The sequence below is a fragment of the Mya arenaria genome, chromosome 12, assembly GCF_026914265.1.
Source record: "Mya arenaria isolate MELC-2E11 chromosome 12, ASM2691426v1".
NCBI classification, from domain to species: domain Eukaryota; kingdom Metazoa; phylum Mollusca; class Bivalvia; order Myida; family Myidae; genus Mya; species Mya arenaria.
In genome coordinates this window covers 62,923,930-62,949,609 of record NC_069133.1, presented here as the reverse complement: position 1 = coordinate 62,949,609, position 25,680 = coordinate 62,923,930, and the positions used below count along the sequence as shown (strand labels likewise).

The 25,680-nt window shown below is 34.7% G+C and overlaps 1 pseudogene; it reads right to left on the bottom strand.

Annotated features, from left to right (window-relative positions):
* Positions 1 to 1,912: 1,912 nt before the first annotated feature.
* Positions 1,913 to 24,151, bottom strand: LOC128210401 (ATP-dependent RNA helicase DHX58-like; annotated as a pseudogene).
* Between the last annotated feature and the right edge of the window lie 1,529 nt (positions 24,152 to 25,680).

The following is a 25,680-nucleotide window of genomic DNA, read 5'->3' as shown; positions in this document are numbered from 1 at the left end:
TGGCTTAAACAGAGCCTAACTAAATGAAGGCATGTACTCGCGTACTGAAACTTTTAAAAGCGACGTCAAAAAGCAAACATTGAAGCATTTCAAACATGAATAATATGCTTTAATCTGATTTAAAGCGGTTCAAACTTGATTTAATAATCTTAAGCCATTGGATACATGCCTATATAGGGACGATATATTTGTGCTTATCATAATCAGATTTATCTTTTTTCATCTACTTTAAAGAGAGTTCTTCAAATGTATGAAATCGATTGATCACTTTTCATTTGAAAGGGCTTAGCGGAAGTGTTTGCTTGCTTCATTTACATCACTGACAGTCTTTCAGCGGCGCTTCGATTAATACTCTTGTGATCATCGGTCGTTAACTGAACTAATCTCTATAATTTTTCTGAACTAAACCGTTCTACGTTGTGTAACTATTAGCTTTGCAATTTCGAAGCTGAATTTAAGATCATTTGATACATACGGAAACTGCACCATATGCGAAAAAGACATGCACATATAAAATATGATCGAATATTTTATTATATATGTAGGAATGGGATATTTTATTCCAGATATGCACAGTAGTCGAATTTTGAAAAATAGGAATGGAATGGTCCATTATAAATCATTCGCCCGGAATCGTCCATTTTAAACACGGAGTGGAACGATTGGAATTTAGAGATGATCGGTTAAACAAAACTAACATTGGTCTACGTGTTATGAGTTTGATATGTAGTTTATAGGGATGCAAACGAATATCAGAATATTCGATCAAACATTTGGTATTCGAATGTCAAAATCGGTATTCGAATATTCGATGTTTTGTCTACCGATTAACATAATCGGGCTATAGGTACACTGGACATGAACACTGCCCTAACTTTTCAGTTCTACGTCCCCCAACACATATCCTTGTGCTCCTGAACCACCTATTATAAAGCCAAAATGTTTGCAAAATACTGTCTGGTGTAGATGGTCTGCCAAAACCGTTCAATGTCGTCGTCAGTCAGTAGATCGCTTTTCCTTGAAAAATAACCCTTCCCCTCACCTTTCAACTGCCGTTGCTTCATCGCCAGTGTCTCGCGATTTTTTTCCAAACCCTTGCCCAGTGTTAATACTCTCCTCGTAGACTTTTCTCTTAACTGCCTATCGACACAAATAGAGATCAGGAAGACTCGTTATCGCCGCCATTTTGCTTTTTTACGCTAATTATAAAGCGACATAGCAGAGATGACAGTTCTTGAGTCGGGATGTCGTGGATTTCTCGGGATTCATTAATTTCTGGCTGGTCAAAGAATGCCTTAAATATCTTGAGATCATTAACAGTTTTTACAAGAGTGTTTCTATTTCTTTGGTTTGTATTAAATTCATCAACTTCGGCTGAGAAGCAATGGAAAATCGTTTTTTATTATTCTATATTTGGGACGCTGGACCATTTTCAGGCAAAAGTGTAATATGCTCATCTTCAAGCTCTACCTCAAACTCAGTGCCGTCTATTTTTACCATGTTCATGTTCCAAAGCCATGGAAAACAATTTCGGTTACAACACAAGTCCCTTTGCCATATATTGATACTTTGTCGTCGACGAAAATATCGACCGACGCCATGTTTGTTTAAGTTTTTTGACAGCGAGTATGAATACATTTTCATGTGATGCAGTTTCCTAATTTGCATAGTTATAACACTACATGTAGTTATATATGAAAAATATTGCATGGGGTTTTATCTCATCTGCGGCATAAGTTATGTTATAAAAGCAATTAAATGATAAATGAATAAATAAATAAATAAATAACAAAATACCATTTCAAATAATGACAAAATATAATAATAAGTTTAAGCAAACATTTGGCTTTTGACTGTCGCTGTGTTCTTCTGCATGCAATCTAACACCATACTATGGGGTAACAAAGCAAAGTGTACAAAGCAATTTTTATCAGTCAAACATAAATACATGACAAAACAAATCACAAAGCCAATTCATATATGCATTGCAAAAACATGACTTGTATAATACACGTGCAGTACAAAGAAAAAAATAATTGGCAGCCGATGACTTACAAAGTGGTAACATCTGAATAATATATGTTTTGGACAATGCAGTACTACTGAAAGGAAAAACGCTCAGCGACTATTATATTAGTTGTTTAATATAATCACCAGATTGCTTTATTTTGACATAACCACAACATATACCACTATTACAATAAATTATACACGATAACTATGACTTGCAACGTATCACAAAGCATACTATAAATATTTGACTTACAAATATAAAATAAATAACACAATTAATAATTATGGAACGATTTGAAGCATATTGCACATTAAACGGATCAATTAAGAGTTAACAACATATCATGTTTGTATTTTAAATGGCGTTGATAATTTGACTAGATCTAGTAATTTTCCTTTGTGATTTTACAAAACAAAATGTTTCACAAACGCAAAGGTAAGACCAGCAGTTTAAACATTCGCAAGTCTTTCTGCAACAACAGTCTCCAAGTCTTCAAAAGTAAATTCCTCGATTTTGCATTTGACCTGTTTCCATTTCTTAAACACGCGACCTTGTCCAAATCTATCAAAACTCTTAAAGTTCTTCAATCCTACCAATGGATACTCAGAGAATTTGTAAGTACAAACCGATCCCAGTTCCCGTTGGCATTCCTCATTTGCGCAATACAAAATCCCTCCATATTGGGCGCCTTCTGGTTCAAAAAAGTTAGGAGCCCCTCTTTTGAGAGTAAGACGTCGTTTTGCTTCTTCATCAATGATAACATGATGTGCATATTTTATGACCCTAATATCGTCAGACAAGCAAATAAAGGAACTGCAATTAAAGCATTCAAAACGGGCACCTCTAGCTGCCATGTTCAGCTCTCTTTCTTCTGCTTGTTTTTCTTCTTCTTGTTTCATTCTTTCTTGAATTTCTAAGAGCTCTCTCTCCCAGATGTTCGCATAATCTTCAGTGAACACCTGCAGGTGCGAAACAATCTGATTCATAAGTTCCTCACATTGATGGTTCTTTTCCTCTTTAGCAAGAATCCAAGAGTCCTTCTCCGCGATAACAAAGTACAAGCTATTTTCCGCTCTTGCCTGCCCTGAAGTTGGTATATTTTGCATTCAAGATTATCAGGAAGTGATAAATGTACCGTGAAAACAATTCCAAACATTAATTCTTTAATTTTATTTATAACATGACTTTCATCATATTTTGAATAAATACTCGTAGGATAATATTTAATTCTTTCATAAACCCTAATTTTATCTCGATTGGTGAATAAACAAGAATACGTCTAAATATTTCAGGTTATAGCTGTCGTCATAATCGGGCTAAAATAAATGAGTATAAACTTATGTCGATATTCTAAATTTGATCGGTTCACTGATAAGTCAATTGTAACGTTTTCAACTGTTTGTGTTCAATTGTTTTCCTCTCGATTGAAGTCTGACGATCTCATTAGTGACATGCTCATAACGAATCACAAGGTTGCATTTAGATATATCAAGACCTTCCTCAGCAACAGACGTCGCAATAAGAAGTCGGTGTTGTCCATCCTTAAAGTACTGCAACACATCTTTCTGGTCATCCCTAAACAGCAACAACTTGAATTGCTGGTTCAATATATGTAAGTAGGAAATCACCTTGTACGTAATGACCATTCTATCACAAATTGGTATTGGCGAATTATCACTTACCGATTTATAACCCCTTCTGTACAAAACTATTTTTGTTCATTTCAATAAAGAGTGTTTTGTACATTCATTCAGCAGGAGTACCGGCCTATGTTATGCCATACCACCGAAACAGTTCGTAAAATAGCATTATAGTTCAATTAAAGTATATAATTGTTATAAATTATCTTAAGAGCATTATCTTAATTGACCTTATGGTAAACTAAAGCTTTTCCTATTGTTATTTCAATGCTGTACACCGAATCTGTCAAAATCTCAAACGTTAATATACTTTAAGCTGGAAAAACACTAATTAAAAGAAGCAATAATCCTTTATGCGTTGGACAAGGAGTCCATCTTTTATAAATAAGTTCTACTTGTAAATTTACACATTTCATTGTCATTGGTTTTATCTTTATATCTGAATATCATTTGCGACGTAATCGTTTTACTGTTACGAATTATTTGATAGTTTTAACAAGTCAGCACAGTAGTTGCACATACAAGACCACCTGTATTGTATTATATTTCGGCCATTTTACATCAGAAATAAATGTAACGTGTCGAATAAGAAAAGTAATTCAGTGTATATTTAGCTTTCGCCCAAAGATAAAACAATGGAATCGACTACATTTAAATACAATCGAATGTACGACTATTAATATTAACTGTATGCACTCAGTAACTTAGATACCACGCATCAGGTTTTAGGGGTAGAGTGTAACTATGAAAGACAAAACTTGGCTTACTACGAAGTTTGAAAAAACCTGTTATTTTTTAACGCTAAATCATTTGTATTTCATAACAAGACCTGTCTGGAATTGGATTTGTCGCCTGTTTGGAGAGCCAATTATTGTCAAAACAATTGTACCACAAAGGAGAAAAATTTGTAACGATATTGTCTACACAAGACGTATACATACTATTTAGTAACGTAAGACTCTGGATTTACTAACGCCATTTACCCAACGATCGAACTTGACCAAGTCATTATGCCTATACTCTGTCACCTCATCGTGATTGGATTATAAATGTTCATTTATATTCTTTAGTTCTTCATTATTTATAAAAAAAAATATATTAATCAATAAAATACCATACCTCCAACTGAATCGGACGCGCTTTGTCCAACAAAGTCGGAAGCATTTAGAATGTTCAAACCATCTGTTTCGTTCACCCATCTAACCAATGCTTGAGCCAATTCCCGCGTTCGCACAAATATAATCCCTCGGCCATTCTTGTCCTCACAAAGAACTCTAGACAGGATTTGCTCAAGTTTGAGCAATTTGGGGTTTTCTGGTTCCGTGTCGAATGTTTCTTCCCGAAGATCTAAGAAATAGAGATATGTGTGAATGCTTGTAATGCCACATGCAGGGTGTAACCAGTTTTTATAGCACATATTATTTTCAAACAGTACTCGGAGTTAGAGGTTTTACCAGATACACGGAAACATTTAGCATTTTCGGTATGCAGTCCCCAAAATAGTATATGTTAAGCAGGTTTTAGGTAGTAAATGAAGGAATATTAAAAATACCCTCATGCAATGTAAAGGTTTCTTTACCCGTTTTGTTTCGCATCATTTTAATCGTCTATTTATATTTGGTTTTCGCCTATATTTGGCTCATTTGCTCCGCCCTCTATGTAGTCGCGTGGTATTTTGGCGCGAAAGCTAAAAGCTTAATAAAATCAGTAATATAGTGTCGTGCGATTGTTGTACAATAGGGGGAAAGCACCGATAGGTGGACTTGTAGGGTACTTTTCATTTAAATTCAACAAATTGCAGATATTTTGATTATTATGACCTTGGTAATGATTTTATGCTCTTTTCAATAACGCTCTTCTGATATAGTTTCGCATGAGAATGAAAATCAACAAAAAAAACGCACTTTTTGGTACTGAATTGTGTTTGGTTGTGTATTAGAAAGAAAATAACAAAAGAAGAAGAAAATCTAACGTAAAAGATTAATTGTTATTTGAATATTGTCACATAAATATTTAAATGTGTACTAAATCGTCGCAAATACGATCCGATAGTTTATAACACATCAATTCTAAATTTGGGTTCATAACGTAAGCTTCAACTGCCTCCAGACAACGGTACCGTAAGCTGTCAATTATATTCACTTCCCGCAGTGCAGAGGGAGCAGCATACTACAGAAAATAGAAGACTGCACCAATTTATGTAGACTGACAAAATATTCTCTACGAAAACATGGTTGTATTTACCGTAAGATCTACTTTACATAAAATGGAGCTACAGTAAATGGGGCAAATGCTTGACTACCATTGGCCCACACATATGTGCGAACACCAAAGAGTAAATCATTTTTGGCGTTTTACAGAAAATGGTGCGAGCTTTCCTTGCCTGTGGCCTTGCTGTATATCGCCAAAATGAACTCTTACATAGACTTATTATTCATACTCAAATTTATGGCCAGCCAACAGCCATGGCCGATCCCACAAAGGAGGGAAATGAATTCCACATTATGGCCTATCTCTGAAAAGACCCATCAACCGTGGCTAAAACTGAGTCACGAAGCTTTTTATAAGGTCATTGATACACAACATGACGTAAGCGTTGTCGTACTAAAACGGCAGTCTTCCAAAGAGGGAAACGTCGAAAAAAAGACAAAGACTTCGAACTTTTTTCGTGCCGAATATGATTTTACCCCGGTTGAATTTAAATGCCAACACGAAATAAAACATTCAAACACCAAGACCTGTCGTAAGACAGCGCGCTAGACTACGCCGCTTTGTCCTAGAAGTAAAAATAATGATGTAATAGGTGCCTGTCAAAAGCAATAAAAAATCAAATTAAAAAGTAAACAAGAACCCCGATGTGACCAAACCGGGTCCTTTGGGCCCCAAACACCAATTCCATTGTAGTCCTCCGTTAAATCTTCCTACATATCAAGTTTGGTCAAGTATGTCAACCATAACTAAAGTTATTTAGTACCAACCGGTAATCTATTTTAAGTAACAGTGACCTTAACCCTAGGTTATTAATAAATATCCCAACCTGCCCTAAAACTTTAACCTAAGTTCAACAAAAATATGTATAAATGATAATATGGAGTTATCTAACCTCATTAAGTGATTGCCCTGATGAACTGTGTAAAGTATTAAGTAAATTGAATGAAGGGTATTGGAGTTAAAAGTGAAAATCCCATCTTGCCCTTCAACTTTAACCAGACGCCGACGCCGACGCTGGGGCGAGTAATAAAGCCCTCCTTATTCTTCGAATAGTCAAGCTAAAATCTCCAAACATACATGATCATTATTCATAAACATGTAATATGTTTAAGGTTGACGTTCTGTAACAGTGTTAAGTATGTAATTTTATGTTTTGGGGGTAATTGCTGTATTGGAAAATGTGTGGGCTGCTGCCCCCAATCGCACGCTGACCCCGTTTGATTGGTACATAATACACTTTTGGTCACATCAATGATATAATCTAAGGTTGTAGATTAATATATCTAAGTTGTACCAATATAAATAGATCGTATTGCATCAATGAACAGACTAATTACTGAGTTGACAATAGTTACCATCATAAAGAGCCATGAGAAAGGCATCTGTAGGATGTTTTGCTAAAACTACCCTGTAGTCTTCCATAAACTCTTCAAGAATAACCAATGCATCTCTTATCCTCGCATCACTATGCACCATTAACGCTTTGTTGTACACCTGGAATGACAAATAAAACTACATATGGGTCCTATTTCAAACTCAATATATTGATATATTCAAGTATAATTCGTACACATCTGTTGAGCTATCCTTAAACCAAGCCTTTCCTGATCGAAATAGTACAAATGACAGGCGTTTTGTTTATTCGTTTTCTTAACCAAAAAATCTACACTTCTAAGGACTACTATACAATGGTTATAAGACGGTTGTGTGTCTCATGTGCGAACTGCATTAAACATAACAGCGCGAAGCAAACGTTTCTCTGTTGTTTCTTTCATCGAAAAAGGGACTTACGTCAATACTTAAATCTAAAAATTGAAATTGTTACCTCTAAATGTAACCGACAAGGAATTATCACTCGACGAATGTCTTTTGATCGGACCTTTGCTATATTTTTCACGAACTCAGCATTCCATTGCAGGTATTTGACGGTTCCAAATGTTGGTGGAAATCTGCACATCGCCTTTATAAATTCATCCTCTGGAGCAGCATCCCGTACAGCTATATTCATATAACAGCAATCATAACTTACAACTCTAAACAAGTATGTCTTAAATCAAGGTAAAACAAGCGCCGCGGAGAAACTACAACGTTCTGATTTTTCCCAGTCGAATAAGGGGCATAACTCGACAATAATTTATGTAAAAGTTATGGGCCTTGCCATAAATGTGCACATTATGCACATTGCCACTGTAATATGTATACCATGTTCCATGTAATTATATTGAACGGAATTACGGGCCATGCCAATCATGTTCCTATTCCCACTGCACTAGATACTAGTAACACATATACAATGTTTCATGTGAATAAGGTTATTATGTTATGGCAAAGTTGAAGCTTATGGAACGATGTTTCCAATTTTCAAGGGGCATTACAAAGATGAAGTCGACGACGACACCAAAGCAAGACAATAACTCATCTAAATGAGTTTCAAATAATTTTTAAAGATCCTACAACACATTCAAAACAACATCATTTTCATTACATCAAACGATTTACAAATGTTATATCAGTTTCTTGTTCGTTATTTGTCAAAAACTTAAGCCTTTTATAAAAATTGAATAATCACTAATATGGTAAATTTACTTCGATGTGTCGCCATATGTGTGTCGATGCGCTTAGCCATTTCTTCTACAGCATTTTTGAAGCAGTCGACAGCTCTTCCAGGCACAGGCAATAGTTCTGTAATTACAAAGACACTTTTCCATTTAAAAACGTATAGGTTTCCTTTACGATGAATTTAACGTTATTCTGTATAACACGTGCTTTTTATTAACTGTCGTTATTAAGTTTTGCAACTATCAAAAATGTATAATACAGACTCATTAGAATGTAGATTCAATTGCCAAAACTCCAGTGCGTTTTTCATTACTTCATTGCCCCAATGCCAACAAACAAAATTAATAAGAATAAACCGTCGGCATACCTTCAACCGGTGGGTTCACAAATAATTTAAATTCAATAATTGTATCAGGCTTTTTCACTGTACATATAAACTTTGCGTCCATGCTTGCCATAATTTCTTCATATGATCTACTCCTTGGCCCCATTCAGTCTTTCCACCAACGCCCAAGGATGCTGTAAGTCCAACGATCTACAAAGAGGGGATATATAGAATTTAGAAACAAATGTCGAGGCTTAATATGATCGCCTGTTTAATAATACAACAACTAACTTAACAAGCAACATAAAACTACTTCAATGTATAACTTCTTTTTTTCGAAATCGGATGAGTAGCCTGTTTAGAGCGAACACCATAGTAAGTTCAATATAATATAAATAAAAATGCAAAAAGACCAACACTAGCAGATTGATTAACACGGGCGATTTGTCACATCAAGCTTGATCGAGATTTTGTCCATACAAACACTGTCAGAAAATTTCAACATAAATTTGTGATAAATGCTAAAGTTATTGTGTGCACATAACTCTGGAAATTACTGAGTTAATTCACTACGAGATCATTCATGACAAAGACATGAATGCCTCATTATTCATCATGATAGGATAATAAAAAGTTAAGTTATTACAGAACATGGAATAAACATAACTCTAGATTTATTTACCCGACGATCGACATTGAATGATACATTGTGCCCACAAACGATATTACCAACTTTCGTCATATTTGGATAATCAATACTTAATTAAGTTATTGTCTGCGCATTCAACTACTATTTTTAACTTAAAGCTGCACTCTCACAAATTGAACGTATTGTTTTTTTTCTATTTCTATTGTCTTAGAATAAGCCATTTTTGCGTAAATGTCTGGAAACCATTGATATAAGACTGCTGACAAAAAATTAGATCGCAGTTTCTCATATTAATGTTCGAAATTGAAGTTTTTTGGCTAAAAGCGTTACTATCGCCTTAAGAAAAATGAAAATTCCGGCAGTGTTTCTAATAATTGAGATCTGTTCGATAGTGAGTTATTTTATATTACTGCAGTGAAGGAATAGATGCCAAATTCAGCTTAGTCTGAGACAAAAAAGGGAAAAACCTATCAATCTGTGAGAGTGCAGCTTTAAAGGGGGCAAAACACTATATGTTATTAGGAAATTTATCCCATGAACAAACTGAATCGGGACATTATGCCCTCACACACCGTCACAAAGTGTTTTATCTTGATTGGAAACACATACTATGAAGAAACTGATGTAATTTACCAAACGATCGACCTTGACCGAGACATACGCCAACAAACATTGTCACTAAAGTTTATTATGATTGGATACTACATTGTCTGCACAAAACTGCACATTTTATGACATAAAAAGGGCAAAACCCTGAGTTATTGATGCGATTTCATCAATAATTTTAGTTATTGTCTGAACAAGGTATTTTGGTGTACCGACGCCGCTGTCACCGACGCATTTGTCGCAACAAAAGCGAGGTCGAATAAGTGGAGATTATCGAGATGAGCTACCAGAAAAATGGTGAGCCGCAGATCGCCATTTTAACACAATTGCTTTTAATAAAATATGTTTATTTCGAGCAATTAATGTCATGATTTTCTATCTAAATTATGCATCGGCTATTAAATTAAAACAGTTTTTTTGCTATTGAGCGACAGGCCATTCAATACGGTATTCATGTAACAACAAATACGCAACGTCAATTGATACTCACCTGGGGCAGTTCATCTTTCTCCCGCAGTTTTAGGTCAAGATATCGAGCCATAATTTGATTATACATGTGTTGTTTGTTTGAGTGATGACATTCGTCGAACACAATCAGAGAAAATTTGCTGAGGCTTTTAATTTTGTTTGCCTTTAAAGCATTCACCAGAATCTGTGCTGTTACAACAAAGATGTCTCTTCTACAATCAATAAAACAAAACAGTAAAAAACCAAGTCAGTCTTGAAAATATTTCAATAAGGAGAACAAAATACCTATAAAGTATATGTTTTCAATTCTCTTTTTTATATATTTATCATGCATTTAGATTACAGTTGGTGCATAAATTCAACCATGAATTTGCGTGTCAAAATAGCTTCTTACGTCTGGGTGGACTTTGTATTAAACCATAATATTTTAATAGATTAAATTAAACTTATGACGGCCATCATATATGACAGTTTGCACGAACAGTTTATGACATTTTACCAATTTCATTGCATCATGTTTTTAACAATTACGAACAGACTTGCCTTTCAAGGAAATCCCAGAGCATTTGCCTTTTCAGCCTGTGGACGTTACCGCTGAACACCTTTGTCCTGTAAGTTGTAAGTCGTTCTGCACAAACTTCTCCTTGCTGAATGGCTAGCGCTTCGTTTTCAACAAGAAATAAAATACGACCCTTCTTTCTTTCTGCTTTTTTCTGTCTTAGGTGAACCTAGAAGTGTTGAAAGAAATAATCATGCAGGATTTGTCATTATGAGTGCACTTTAAGGATTTAACGACAGAACAATGAAAATAATATCAGTCTACGATGTATACGTACAAATTTTACTAATAGCGAAGATTAAACAGATAAGCGTCAACAGCATTATTAATTTACTGAACAATTTATAATAACATTAATTTAAAGTAAGTCGATCTTTATTTAAATAAATGTAAAGTGACAATAACTTCTATTGCTTCTCATCAGACACCATTATGTAATGATATGTACATAGTGGTGTTATACAATATCAATACATATTTGTAAAGATAATAAACAAAAATAATGAAAAAACGTGTTTGAATACAAACCGTTTCTTTCATAAAACAAAGCATGAACTCATATACAATGGTAGAAAGTTTGGCATTTATATAACCTTTTCATATTCATTCCTCAAAACCCTTTGAAAGATGATTTTTCAAAAGATGAATTACCTGCATAATTCTACATGCTACTCTGGTCTTGCCCGAGTTTGTTGGAGCCATCACTATAACGTTTTCTCCATAGCAACCCTCCTGTGCTAACTCTTCTTGGTAACCCCGTAGACTTATATCCACGTCATAAACATTCGTTTTAAGATCGTCTTGGTCTGGAAACAAACCGAACGATAAACTTCAAACATATATACTTAAATTTGATAATTATTTCTCACATACTTCCAAAAATGCATCTTGACCAAACTCACATTACAATCTATATTTTACAATAACCAACACCATCAGCCTTATCATCCGCGTTTATATGCTGCTTCTCCATTTCCTCCTCACCAGCATCATAGTCATTTATATTGTTATCATAAATAAATGCATGAACAATGTCACACGAATAATTATTTAGAAACGTACACGTCCAATATGCTTTTGCTATTGACTTTTTATCAATGTTGTACTGATGCTTCTATCAAGGGAAATAAAATCCTTTAGAAGCACAAAGTACATATATAACAAGATCTGTCGTAGGACAGCGCGCTCGACTTTACGCAGCGTTGTCTTGGAAATGAATACAATAACTATGTAGTATATGCCTGTCAAAAGCACCACAAAGGTCAAATTAGAAAGTAAACAAGAAACGCCGCAATGCGACGAAACCAGGTTTTCAATGATTGACAGAAGAACTTCAGCCTTCGTTGTGAAATTCAGTTTCAGCTGGGTTTTTTCTATTTTAGTGACCTTGACCTTTAGAGCCCTAAAACTTTAACTAAAGTTCCTAAGTCAATCAGCGACCAACATTTGTGTTAAGGAAACTATGAGGGTATGTAACCTTATTGTGTGATGGTCCTGAACAATTGTTTAAAGTATTTAGTGAATTGAGTGAAGGGTATTGGAGTTATGAGTGCAAATGCTAACTTGTTTTTTTTTTAAAGTTTAACCGGACGCTAACGCTGGGGCGAGTAGGATAGCCTCCATATTCTTCTAATAGTCGAGATGATAATGAAAGCAGCAGTTTTGGTTTGGAACTGTTCATTAACAAAAATAGGAATTGCAATACTGACAACGACTCCTTGCAACGGCTTAAACTGCATATTATATGCTAAACGAATTTAAATCTTAATTATATTATTCAAAGATCTCAAAATATATATATTAAGTCCTACAATTCAACTTACCTGTCTCAATATTTATCTCAAACTCATCCTCGCTAAAGACCCTTTCCGGATCTGTGTAATAGAAGAAAATTTTATAAGAATTAAAATGAAATAAACTTTAAAAAAGAACACAATGCAAAATATTTTAATCATTGATGAATTGATAGATAAATAGTTAAATACACCAACAATGACCTACTTAGATAAGAGTGTTTGCAAGTTTAACTTGCATGTATTTTCAATATCATTTTCGTTAAATAACAACATTTATTTCGAGAGTGCACATGTTTTGAACTGGAACGAAAAGATTGACAGACTTATCGTTTTTTAAACAAACAATGTATCTCTGATATTCAAACCAAAACAGCCAATTAAGAATTGGAGACATAGATAATCACATACGGACTCAAATTACTGTCCAAAATGATTAATTATAAAAAATATAATTAATGTATAATTCATTTGTTTAAAGCAGTATCACTCTTTTCATGCCAGCCAAACACATGACTATCAAATTGATTAAAATTAACGTGACGATATGTATTGCAGCTCCGTTTATTATTTGATGAAAGTCAAATTGAAATAAGGATTTTGGTGGCAATGCAAAACAAAATGAAGAGTATGTATGATACAATGCCGCGAATATATAAGCGAATGAAGAAGAAAGGCATCATTAACAAATCTAAATCTACTCAACAAACCGATTCTAGTAGGCATACGTATATCAATGTCCGGAATGTTTGCTATTTCGGGTGGACAAATCGAAGAAAGGGGCGATCCTTTACATGCCAATAAAAACTCTTTGTCATAAACTAATCGCTTTCCTGTAGAATATCAAAATAATTCTAATAAGATAAAAGGGTAGGTAAAATTGAATAGAGTTCACCTTTCTAATATAATCATTGTTGTTTAACGTTTTTGAACATCTAAATTAATAAATACATTTGTCTTCCGTACACGTTTAACTGAGTAAGTAATGTCAAAGCCTTACCAGCTTCAGTTGCATCCATCTGAGACCTTGTTTGATTAACAGTCGTTCGTGTTTCCCCTTTGGGAAGTCGAGAATATATTTCTGTCTCATGGCTATCAGTGTTATGAAGAAGTTCATTGAAAGCCGATGTAAGGTCATCAACAGCAACATTTGCCCTCAAATATGTTTCTTCCTCATCGGACATGATTGGAGAAGACTGGAGTAACTCGCTAAATTCAGGGACGTCTCCATTTCGGCAGCTTTTTGCTTCTTCCCAATCTACGAAAAGGTCGTTGTAAATATTGTTTGTGAACACAAAAAAAGGCATATGAATGGTAGTGTAAGTAGTAAAATATTTACACTATGTATGTAAACGATAACTCATTAAAAATAATGGAATATTCATCCACCCTGATTTGACTTGATTCACTGACCGTCCCTAGGCGGTTATCCCATCGTTAATTTGTCAGGCTATTTACGCGTATATGGTCTGTGATGTTTTTACGTTTGTGTCTCTCGTTTAATGTGGCTTGGGCCCTTATATTGTGCATCTTAAATGGGTTTATACTTGATTTCTTTACCATTGAGCTTATCCTTGGTAAAACAAATTTTAAAAAAGAGTTTACAAACTAGCTCAGATATCACACAGAAATTATTTTTTACCAAATGAAGTTGCTATTTCTGTCTCGGTACCACAACTGTCTCGTTCATCGTACCTATGTCGCGCCATCAATTCTAAAACAGAAAATCAGTTATAGAACTATTTACTATAAAGAAAATTTACTCCAACCTTTAGGTTAATACCATTTCATGAACATCTGTCTAGGTTACGTACTTTCGAAAACAAGTGATTTTTTGGAATTAATGTTATTGATAGGTTTCAAAAACTAAAAACAGAACAAATATTTTCAAAAATAAGAACATTCAGATAAAAGTAATGTAAATCAATAAAGGAAATATCTCACTTTTGAAAATGTCAGGTTCCAACTTTTCAGCCAGTGCCAATAAATCGCATTCAATGAGAGCATTCATGAAATCCTTAAACCAAGTCTCTACTCGACAAGGAAGTTTGAACAGCAAGATCCAAATAGCTCGATTTGGCCCTTTATTGACATATTCTGCTCTTATTTCTTGTGCATCAGCGTCATTTATAACTTTAAATCTTTCAAGAATAGGAATAAGTGTTGTAGGATCAGTGATTTTTTCTAATAACTCGTCCACAAATAAATCCAGCAATCTTCTGTAATCCTCGTCACAAACAACGAACTCGCCTTCCAATAACCGTGCAATTTTGGGATAACCTAAGATATACCAACATACCATTTTGAAAACACACTGCAATTCACCATATTCGCATGGAAGTTAGTCGTAGAAATCTTATTTTTCGCTTTCATTTAATCACCATTACGATACAATATTTCGAATGCAAAGTATATGTACATGAACTAAATTGTTACGATACCATTTTTTCCAGCCATAAGCTCATAAAAAGCTACAAATCGTCCAGGGTCGTCAATTTCGTTCATGAAGATATCATAGCCCATTTCGACAGCCATGCTGTCACAGTCTCTCTACCGTTTGCGTTGCTCTGTTTCAAGAAATGATCGGTATATCAGAAATGTCAAAGGTCAAAGTTTTTATTTTCTTAGTCTTGGCATTAATTGAAACCTGACAACATTCATTGAAAGTAAACGCGCTTCTAGAAACTCATTGAAGATGGTGTATTTTTTAAATATCACCACAAAACAAGTTTTAATATCATTTGGCAAAGAAGAGTAAAAAATAAATGATCATAAACTAATTCAGTTTGCACTCGGGCCGTTTTGCGAAAATGGGACCTGCTACCTAGCGCCCAAAACATAATTATATAATTCAAAGATGTGTTTTTTCGCAAACATATTGTAAATGATGCCTTTTCGAGAGCCTTTAAACGTAAGATAATTAGTCTTTAACAAGGTTCAATAACTTTTACTTGAAATGCAAGCTTTTTCAAAATTACCATGCAAACTCTTACCTTGATTAAAATAAGGCAGCCTTAAAAAGTCGGTTGGCTCCAAACACGGACAGATATATCTAGAAAAAGATTTCAAGTTACCTTCGATTATTTCATCGTTGCTGAACTCTGAAAAAAATACAAAGAAATACAAGATAGCAGCAACAATGCGTATCTTGAATTAACATAAGAGCAAGGCATTACAACTTCACTGAAAAAACTGCTGTTCATTTTGCCTACCAGACTGTGAAACGGAATTCTTGCTAGAATTGTCATCGACTTCTAACTGTGTCTGGTTTTCATGAGACTTCTGTGGACTTAATCCGCTTGAATTATTGTCTCTTGCAATAACTTTAACAAGCGTTTCTTCTATTTCCATATTCAAATGCGTCAGTTCTGCGTGATTAGGGTATCGAGTAAAGTAATCTCTTAATTGAAATTTATCAGTTTCGCTTTTATCGGCAATTAAGGCATCATCTGTCTGACTGTCACCTCTGGAGGTTCTTGCTTGTACGGCCTTAAAACTTGTAGTATCATCATCGGAGGGAGTCACAACTTCCTCCTTGTTTTGCGGCAGTAGCATGTTTATAAATTCCATGCCAAGTCCGTCCAACTCCATCTTTAAGGTATCCGATTCACCAAGTTCGTTTGGTTTGCAATGAGAGCTGGCAATTGGTTCTGAATTCAAATCTGACATTTTCATATCAGTGTTTGCTTGTTTGTTCCCCCCACTGCCAAATTCACATCCTTCAGCCACAAAAGCATTTGGTTCTTTTGTTTCAGAAGTCATAGAAACGGTGCTATCTCTTAAATTGTCATACATCCGAGTGTCTTCGTTTTTCTGCACAACAATCTCTGCAACATATATATAAAACATGAGGCGTAGAAACACATTTGTTATCACTTCATTTATAATAGGAGTTTTTTCATTCATGGGTTTCGCATGTTTACTGTTTCAGGCAATATTATAATTGGAAATCAATTTACACTAATGAATAGAATGTTTCACGTTTTAAGAATAATCAAATCATTTAAAGAGGACAATGTAATAAAAGCACTGCTTATTCAAAGAAATAACCAGACCGTTACACATTTCATATTTTGTGTTCGTTAGAAAATAACATGGCTTATTATTACTGTTGAACATATCCGGCTCCAGTTTGGAAGCTAAATCGTTATATCCATGGTCAATCAAAATGACCAAGAAATCTTTAAACCAGTTATCCTTTCTACTTTGTAATCTAAAAAGCATTTCCCATGCCGCAGCGTCCCTGATTGGAAGTTTCAGCTCTTATCCTCTGAACATCTTCGTTCGTTATAAGATCTCTTGTTAGCAAGGTTGGTAAAATCTCCGTTGGATTCACTACTGAAACTATTTGATCAGCAAATAGGTCCAAAAGTTTCCTGAAGTTTTCATCTGAAGCAACAATTTCACCCTCGATGTATCGGGCAATCTTTGGATATCCTGCAATAATAATACATGGCTTGGTCATGAACATCATTTCACTCTTAGGTACCTGGCAGGCAGTCTTTTTAATTTGAATTATACTGAAAATGTATGGAAATACTCTTTCGATTTCATTGCAAGTAAAATTTATAGCTCCGTTAAAGCTTAAACTCGATCATTTATATATAAGGGCGTGTGTTTGGAACTCTAGTTCACTGCAGTTTGTATCCTTGTCTTGTACCTCTAAACAGGGTTTAATTTTGAGTTTTCGGCTACTGGGCTTGTTCCTGTAGTTTTCATTGTTATACTTTATGTTTGTGTTATGTATTTTGTTATCTTGTGACATTTGTGTCTCTAGTATAGTGTCTGTTCGGTCTTGACCAATCGGCCTCTAATAGGTTTTTTTGTTACACTAAGGTACCTTTCTCTGTAGTTTCCGTTCTTTCATTTTATATAAGTGACTTTTCCATGTTCACGCATAACTTTTGTCATTTACCACAAAGCATTTTATGTGTACCGTTTTCGCTGGCCATCAGCTCCTTGAACGCGGTAAAACGCCCGCAGTCCTCTATATCATAGATAAGCATTCGCAAACCGAGCTCAACAGCTTTATCACCGCTCCTTCGGGACAGTTCAAATATCCTCTTTCTTTGCTCTACACAGAAAAAAAAACGGGCGTAAACATGTTGGTATCAATGGCCGAGCAACATATCAGCATCCGATGGAAATTCTGAAAACCGATTGTAAATTGAAACTGAGATACGGATGCAAATAGTAGAACATTGACGAATTATATGGGGCCCACGGGCCAGATACGTTTTGGCTGGTTTTTAGGTTCAATTATTTAAGTACCCGGTACACGTCCAATACAACCATGAATTATACAATACACAATCATTTTTCTTACATATATATATAGTGTATTCAAAATTGTCAACATATTAATAATGAGCTCACATAAATAAAGGTAAATCCATATTTTTTTTGACAAACAATCAAAACGATTCCAAACTGTACAAGACATGTTGGATTCACCTATGAGGTACATCAACTGTTTCTATATTAAGTGAATTGAGTATGCAGGTCATACATAGTTTACAGCAATAGTGAACATACTCCCCCACGGTGATAATTTTCAATACCAGACCTATATTATCATGACGTTATGTTTCTACTGAACCTTTTGCCATTTTCTGTCACTTTCTGTCATTGGAGCTTATATATGTTTGAAAAAGGTTGCGTCTTGAGTATAAATATATATATAAAAAACATGTGTCTCGCTATTTCTTTTAGAAGTAGTTGTTAATACAATAATGTTCGTTCGTTTGATGATTACCCATCATCTCTTAAAGTGTTGGCAAGGTAAAAAAAAAGTTGCAGTAACCTAATACTGTGTATAAGCCTGTGTGTAAAAGTAAGTTACCATTACATTAAAGGTAAGACTTTTGATTTATACACTTGACTTTCATCATTATTATTACTTTAGTGTAGAATTATTTGAAAGAACTTGGGCATGTTTGAAATTACAATCAAAATTTACAGTAATTATTTTCGTTTGTTTCAATGTTACAGCATTTAATGTTCATGGTCCCAATATTTCATTATTATAAAAATATACGTATTTGCGAATTGTAAACACTTTTGCACTTTATCAGTGAGTGAATGCTTCTGGGTGGATTCGGACCGCTACCTTGAAACCCTAAAAAGCTGTGTAATCTTGTGCTTAACGACATAGGCTTAAACATTAGAATTGAAGAGTTTCAAGTGGAGGTTTCCATTAAAAATGAGCTACCTTGATATACATGAAAGGAGTATGGTGTCTGTGTGCTGCACTTGCCATCTATCTGTAAACCAAGTTTTAATTCAATCTCATCAGCAGTTTTGAAGTTATGGTGCGGACAAGCAACACTTATTAAAAATTGTAAAGGGGAGATAATTTTATAAATATGCATGATAAGATAATGGTTCTTGTGAACTGCACTTCCTTTGATTATCATCTATCTATATAAAATAGTTTTATTTCAATCCCATCACTGGTTTTGAAGTATTATCCGGACAAGAGTATGACGGACGGAACGACGGACTGACGGACACAGCGGAAACTTTATGAAAATTAACAAAGGGCAATAACTAAAATATACTGCATCTAGATTAATGGTACATGTACACTGCACTTTTGCTCAACGAGATATACCTTTATATGATGCTTGAGGTAAATACCTCAAAAACCTTTTAAGTTATGCTCTGGACCACACATTAGAATTTAAACTAATAGCTCACTAAAAACACTGCAGCCATGGTTTCCGAGTACTACACCTCTCCTTATAATATCTATATGTGAGTGAGGTTTGAATTCAATACCTCAAAGACTTTAAAGTTATGCTTCGGACAAAACATAAGTATGAAAATTAATGAAGGTAATAACTAAAAAAATACTGGGTCTGCAGCCAGAGTTATGGTTCTTGTGCACTGCCGGATGGAGAGAAGTAAAAAAATAAGTATAAAATAATCAAAGAGCTATAACAATAAAAAATACAGACACAAAGCAATGTTTCTTTTGCACAGTACTTCTCCTCAACACAGTCAACATCATAATGTGTATAAAGTTTGAAGTCAATACCTAAAAAACATATGGATTAATGGTGAAAAGTTGACTTGTCCTTATGTCCCAGGATGGAAGGACGGGAGAAAGGGACAAGGTGATTCTTTAATAGCCCCAACAACGTAGTGTATAAAAATATAGAGAGCAATGGAAATACACATTTTTATCAGATATGTTGTTTGTATTTTTTAAGTTTAAAGAAAACAAACACTTATTTTTTATTGGAAATGGTGAAGTTTAAATAATGAACAAACAGAAGGAATTAAATAATTTAAAAACAAATTTTAACAAAATGTGTTGTAATTAATTCCAAATGTTTAATCTGCATCATGTTCCTATCAAGCAATGGTGCATTTAGCTTTCGATGGGCCACATAAGCAGCGTCAAATTTACCTCAATGATAACCCTACCGAAACCCATCAACAACTGCTCATCAAAGCATATTGTGGACACATTGAAGCCCATCCAATAATACCCGTTATATATTGTAGGTCACACGTCATGGTCACATAGATTGGACATAAATTGTAAGAGTTAAACTTGAAAAAATATCATCATATATAAATATATATATATATATATATATATATATATATATATATATATATATATATATATATATATATATATATATATATATATATATATTCCATACCTGCCACTCCAGTGTCAAGTTAAGCGTAAGAAGAAAGCTTATAAAATGACATAAAATAGCTGTTTGGAATTGTAAAAAGATAAAATGAAATGATTACATACCTTTTGTGGTAAATGTATTACTTTAACATCAGAAACATAAAAGGCAGTGAGCATGACGGAATGTAATCGTTATCTATGGGCAGTATTGATAGTATTTACACAAATATCATTATAAAAAACATACACTACATACTTAAGAACAGTTTACAGAAAACCATGGGCTTTCAAAGTAAAACACATTTCTAAATAGCATACACAATGAAATGGATATGACACGCTTTGTTTTGCTTCAGACTATTTAATACTTACAGTAGGGGCACACTATAGTATATAATTACACAAAAACATGCCGTGAACTGTTTTCAACAATAAGCAAATTTAATAAATAAAACACGAAGCATTTTCAGGTAACGTATACATGTATTAAGATGTGGGTATTGCATGCTCTGGTCAGCTTGTAATTTCTTAATATTTTAAATTCAGGTATAATATTAAGACATACATTACACACTAAGAACTAAAATAAGAAATACATATTTAAAGGTCAGGGACCATGATTACTGTCTCAAGTCTGAGACTCAAGTGGCAAAATTGCAAATATTAATTATATTGAAACTTTATTATAGTTGAGTATCCATAATGAAATATCCAGAATTTTATAACTATTTGAAGCCGACATTGATTTTATAGTACAAAAAGAAATGGAATATAGATGATTTTTTGTTATTCAATAAAGGTTCTTTTCTGAGTCAGACTTGATACTGTTCATAGACATGGGCCCTGAAAACGGACATGTATTGAAATGGGGGGGGGGGGGGGCATTGGTGATGCACAGGCTTTACCAAGTCAGCTTTCATTTAAACTATTTATGGCTTAAATGATTAGCTTTAACTTCAAATTATCATGTTATTTTGACATACCTTTGCTATAACATTTCAATCTGAGAAGATCTGTTGATTGAATGAAGGTGCGTATACGGGGAAGATATGCCAGGATATTCGCCTTGATAATGTCATCTCTAGGTAGATCATCCATACTGGCACCTTCCTGATCTGCCATTTCTGAACAATTATACACCATCTATTAGACATGCCAAGAAATCATATCCAATTTCGATTAAGAAGGAAACCCTTGTTTTCAGGGGCTATGCCTGCATATACCTGGCACATGCAGAATGTTCAAGTCAATGGTTTTGTGATTCTCCAGGCAACTTTTATCAGTTATCTACTATTAGTTAAATCATCGAAATTTAATGGTCATTACGCCCAGCATGAATTGCATTGGAGCAAGGACTCTGGTAAGTTTTTGGAATAGTGCATGATTCTCCGGTTTTACGTTTCATCTCAATTTGTATAGTTCGATACTTGTCAAACATAACACAAACATTTCAATAATGGTTTATTACTGAATATAAACATGATTTGCAGAACTATAATTAACTAAGTAGTAAATCGATGTTGTAGTTTAAAAATGTCCTTGACAACAGAGTTTAACTCTCTAAACCAAGCATTTGAGTTTAAAGATTAAAAACATCAAGAACAAAAGTAACTTACTATATTTCTTACCATATAAATGTACATGTATTAAAATAGCGCCTTTAGCTTAGATTGTGTCCATTTATTTAACAACTTGATTTCTCTTGTTGTATAAGAGACTATTATGATTTGGCCTGCGTTTGTATGTATTTTATCCCAAATAGAATTACGACCCAGTCATTATATTCTAGAAAAAATGGAGCACACGTCACAATTTATCGACTACTGGGCTGGTTGTCCAGTAAGCGCACTAATAAGCGCGCTCACACTTTCGCTTAAAATCGTACCAACAAGAGTAATTGATATAATGTTTTTTTCACAATCGTTGTAAAAAATATATGTTGAAACTAATATTTTGACTCATTTACATGAAATAAAATCATACCAGGGAGTCTTTTTGCGGTGGATGTCGAAAATCACGTTGTCTCTTTATCCACAACTACATAATTTATAGTTATTTATTGCGAGATAACAGCAGTAAGTTATATTAAAAAATAGTCACGATCGTAGGGAGTCAATTTATTATTTTTTAGAGGTGGCGGGGGTACGGGGGGCTCAATGTTATACAGAAAATGAGTCACTAAAGGATAATTATTTTATGTCGGCCAAAATATGTTCTTATGCCGATCACGGTATGAAGACAAAACATCTGTAATACGAAAATGAATTCACATTGCCCCTTTCATGGTGTATACGTATACAGTACAACCCCGTTGGCTCTAACTCGTTTGGCTCGAATTCGTTGGGCCGAAAATGTGTTTTTATACTGAAAGTAAGAAATACCGCTTGGTTTGAATTTTCCGAGGCTCGAGGTATTTTCGACGGTCCCTATTAGTTCTAGCCAATGGTGTTCGACTGTACTAACGAATTTTATATAAAAAATACAGTGAACAACAAAGGTTTTAAAATGAATAATTAAAAGAGCGTTTGTATCTTTTTTAAAATGCGAAACCTATCAAGCTTCCATTGTAAAATCAATATATAAACGCTTACTAAGGCATAACCCTAAATACAATTCGACCTATGAAACGACCAGATTCATATAGATAAATACAGGTTACATTTACATTCCAAATAACATATTTTATGTATACGTTTAACCTTTTTAACTTGTCAATAATTATGTATTACTCTTAATACTTCTTCATGATTTTCATACATTCTTCCAAATCTTGACTCAAACCGCAGCAATTCCCCTAGACATGATAACAGGAGAATTTGACTTTTCATCTCGGTCAATTAGGGGTTAATGTGTAGCTGAAGTTGACTCTCGTAGAGAAATGAAAAGTGGAAAAAATTGGCTGGTATTTCTTGGTATGATATATCCATATAACAATTACCTATAAGATCAAGTGATAATTAATTCATTAGTTGGGTTAAAGGGCAGCCGAGACATACATGTAGCAGCATGTGGGTTCTTAGTCCTCCAAAATGTCTTTTGACCATTTTTTACTATGACAGAGATACATAAAAAATGTCAAAATAATAAAAAGTATCCCTGATGGCTCATTATTGTAGCTAGTGAACTCTTCGAGATATAACCTTATATACTAGCCTCATATTTTACAACGTTTCTCTGAGGGTACGCGTTAATATAATTTTTTGTATAAAACAACAAAGTTGCACCAGTCTCAAGTTAAAAAATCGTGTGTGCGATTACCAGGCATGCTTTTAGTTTTACCACTTTCAGAAAATGCTCTCAAAGTTAAAAATACATAAACCTCTCAAATGTTTTTTACTACAAATGTCGTTATTTTGTATTCTTAAAATTAGATCTTCCAAAGCAAATATTTTAATAATCTGTGAAATATAGATATAAAAGCATTGAAAATGGAATCCGTCATTAATTAAAATTACACATTTATCATAAACAAAACTGAAATACAAAAAAAAACACTAATTCAGTATAAATATCTTAGCTAAGGACTTAACTAAGTAGTAAATCGATGTTTATTCGGAATAAAGTAAATAAACACATTTTTTTTATCTGTCAAAACAAAATCTTACCTTATCACTCCACTACTTAGGAAATACCCTAGATTTAAATAGATTTTTATCCCATAAGAGCGGTGGTAGTATAATGCAAGGCCGGGTTAAAGTATGGCGAGTGTTTGAGATGACGTGCCATAGAGATTTAAATTTTCAGAAATAAAACATACTTCTACTTTCGTTTTAAACACGCCTGGCAAACGCACACCCCCATGTTCTGTTTTTATGTAAATTGAGCTCGAGTTCAATGTAAAATTGTATTTGGTGATTCACGGAAAATTAAACCAACTATAAATTTTACAGTAGACACTGGGTGAATTGATAATATCAAGTCATCCGATTCAGTAATAAAAATTACCCAATCCTAGCTAAGTCTCATTTTATTTCAATTAGGCAAACAGCGTACGATAAATTCCTTACTAGGGACGGGCACCACCTACGACGCAAAAAGCGTGCGATACATTCCTTACCAGGGACGGGCACAACTTGCGACGCAAACAGCGGGCGTTACACAACGCACGTGAGTATGTGCGTATGTGTGTGTGTGGAGGTGGGGGGCAGGGGCGGGGCGCAACCTATACTCTAACAAGAATACAGAATACGTTACATTCCTAATATGGTGGTTACAACCTATATCGTAAACAGCGTGTGTAAAATCACTATGGAGACACAACCTATAAGTAAACATCGTGCGTTACATCCCAATAAGGCACTACCTATAACGTAAACATCGTGGGGTATATCTCAATGGGAGGCGGCACAACCTATAACGTAAATAGCGTGCGTTACATCCCTATGGGGTGCACAACCTATAACGTTAACAGCGTGCGTTACATCACTTTAGGGTAAGCACCACCTATAACGTAATCATCGTGCGTTACATCTCTATGTAACACAACCTATAACGTAAACAGCGTGCGTTACATATCTATGGTGTGCACAACCTATAACGTTAACAGCGTGCGCTACATCCCTATGGGGGCACAGCCTATAACGTTTACAGCGTGCGTTACATCCCTATGGGCGATAAAACCTATAACTTTAACAGCGTGCGTTACATCTCTATGGGCTACACGACCTATAACGTTAACAGCGTGCGTTACATCCTTATGGGCGACAAAACCTATAACGTTTACAGCTTGCGTTACATCCCTATGGACGACACAACCTATAACGAAAACATCGTGCTTTACACCCCTACGGGGCACACCCTATAACGTAAACAGCGTGCGTTACATCCCTATGGGCGTCACGACCTATAACGTTAACAGCGTGCGTTACATCCCTATGGGGTGCACAACCTATAACGTTAACAGCGTGCGTTACATCCCTATGGGGGCACAGCCTATAACGTTAACAGCGTGCGTTAAATCCCTATTGAGTGCACAACCTATAACGTTAACAGCGTGCGTTACATCCCTATGGGGGGCACAACCTATAACGTAAACAGTGTGCGTTACATCCCTATGGGGTGCACAACCTATAATGTTAACAGCGTGCGTTACATCTCTATTGAGTGCACAACCTATAACGTTAACAGCGTGCGTTACATCCCTATGGGGGCACAACCTATAACGTAAACAGTGTGCGTTACATCCCTATGGGGTGCACAACC